The sequence below is a fragment of the Thamnophis elegans genome, chromosome 14 (assembly GCF_009769535.1).
Source record: "Thamnophis elegans isolate rThaEle1 chromosome 14, rThaEle1.pri, whole genome shotgun sequence".
NCBI classification, from domain to species: domain Eukaryota; kingdom Metazoa; phylum Chordata; class Lepidosauria; order Squamata; family Colubridae; genus Thamnophis; species Thamnophis elegans.
The window spans coordinates 13141848-13144128 of NC_045554.1; the positions used below are offsets into that span (position 1 = coordinate 13141848).

At 51.9% G+C, this 2281-nt stretch overlaps 1 protein-coding gene across 1 annotated transcript in view; it reads right to left on the minus strand.

Moving 5' to 3' along the window:
• Positions 1-1703, minus strand: part of LOC116517331 (cytoplasmic phosphatidylinositol transfer protein 1-like) — a 61253-nt gene extending 59550 nt beyond the window's left edge. The window contains exon 1 of the mRNA XM_032230227.1: positions 1576-1703. The gene's annotated coding sequence lies outside the window, so the exon portion shown is untranslated. The remainder of the gene's footprint in view (positions 1-1575) is intronic.
• Positions 1704-2281: the final 578 nt, after the last annotated feature.

Sequence of the window (2281 nt, forward strand, 5' to 3'; positions counted from 1 at the left end):
ATATTTGAGGGGCTGCCACAAAGAAGAGGGGTTCAACTTATTTTCCAAAGTGCCAGAAGGCAGGACAAGAAGCAAGAGATCGAAACTAATCAAGGAGAGAAGCAACCAAGAACTAAGGATAAATTTCCTTACAGGTAGAACCATCAATCAGTGAGAACGGTTTTGTTTAGAATTTGTGGGTGCCCTATCATTGGAAGCTTTTAAGGTTGGACAGCCATTTGTCTGGAATAATACAGGGTCCCCTGCTTTTGTAGATAGTTGGACTAGAAGACCTCCAAGGTCTCTTCCAACTCTGCTATTGTGACTCCCCAACCATGTAACTCAAGCTTTCCTCTGCCGAGTAGTACAGCACTAGGCACATCGTGCAGAAAATCTGGCTGTAAACTGTGCGACTGAGAAACAGAGGCACTCAGTGCATGCTCAGAGGCACCACTCCTTCCCACAACCCAAAGGGGAAACCCTAGTCCTTCGGCAAATCACAAGGGTCAGCCCCATTTCAAACCAAATCATTTTCAATCCCACAAAGAAGGGTGCTTGTTCCTTTAAAAAAAAAAAGACTCCAATGGTCTCCATACTGAAATCTCAAGGCTTAACAAAGTGCAAGACAAGAGTTTTTTTTACTGAAGTGACAATACTTCCATCACAGGCAGGCAGAGAAAGATTTGAGCTCCGCAGGCTCAGCTGATTCCAAAGCCTATGGTGCACCTATCTAGATGGGTTCCAATGCAATCCCTCTAAATCCCAGCCAGGCTGAATAGAAATAGCACTTAGACTTATATACCGCTTCACAGTTTCTTTCCAGCCCCTTTTAAGCGGTTTACAGAGTCAGCCTCTTGCCCCCAATAATCTGGGTCCTCATTTTAACCATCTCGGAAGGATGGAAGGCTGTGAGTCAATCTTTAGCCAGTCAGGATTGAACTCCAGACTGTGAGCAAAGTCAGCCTGCAATACCATATTCTAACCACTGCGCCACCAGGGCTCCTATTGCGACATCTAATCAACTCTAGCAATAGCACATATACCCCTTCACGGTGCTTTACAGCCCTCTTTAAGAGGTTTACAGAGTCAGCCTATTGCTCCCAACAATCCGAGTCCTTATTTTACCCACCTCGGTAGTGAGCCTGGTGAGATTCGAACTGCCAAACAGCAGGCAGTCAGCAGAAAGTAGCCTGAAGTACTGCTTTCTAACCACTGTGCCACCCTGGCCCAGAATGGGGGGGGGGCACTGTAGGACCACCTAAATCAAGACTTCTGGAACACTTCAAGCCAGTTGGTATTCAGTGGATTTTCCCTCAGTAGGACACCCAGGACTGGAAACTTGAAAGGAATTTGAAGAGGTGAGGGAGGGTGGGGAGTAAGAGCACCTCGGGGCACCTCCAGAGCCCTTGGTGGCCTCACCCACGCAAGACAAAGCGGCTTCCAAATCTCCGGAAGACTCAAGAGGAGAGAATTGGTCCGCTTGGCTCCCTTTCACGTGGGAATAGGGCTAATCACAGGAAACTCAGCTCCTACCTGCGTGGACCGCGATCTCGGGTCGTTACTTCGCCCTTTCCCGCATCCCCGTCCGGGGCTTACCTGACAGCGAACAAAAAGGCGCCACGTGGGCTCCAAAGGTGAGCCCGCCGCCGGGTCCAGAGTCTTCGGGACGGCCCGTGATGGGGAGAAGGGAACGCGGCGAGGCTAAGAACCCGGCGCGCGCTCCGAGCCAGGCGTGGGTGGGTGCCGCTGCCAGAGAACCGCGGGCGGGGAGGCGCTTGAAAGGAGGAGCAGGCAGGGAGGGGGACCGGGACAATTTTTTCTCCTCCTCCTCCTCCTTCTCTTCCTCCTCTCCCTCCTCCAGCTGCTGCTGCTGCTTCTCCTTCTCTCTCTTTCTCCTCCTCCTCCTGCTTCTCCTTCTCTCTCTCTCTCTTTTTCTCCTCCTCCTGCTTCTTTTCCTTCTCCTTCTCTTTCTCTCTCTTTCTCCTCCTCCTCGTGGTTTTTCTTCCTCTACGATTCCCGGTCCTTCCTGCCCCCTGGCAGAAGCGGTGCGCCCCGGGAAGAAAAAAAAAACGCTCGAAATTTTCCCCAAAGGACCGGATCCCTTTTCCCTCTCCGGGGTCCTGGTCACTTAGTTGATCCTTCCAAACTACTAAGGACCAACTGCACGTTCCCCCCCCCCCCGCCATTCTCCTTTCCGCTTCTGATTGCAAGAAATTGGGTGGATTCTCACGACGCATGCGAAACCCCGGACTGGCAACGGGTTAGAGCCACGGTGGACGCGCCCCAGTGGCCGGAATCTCCC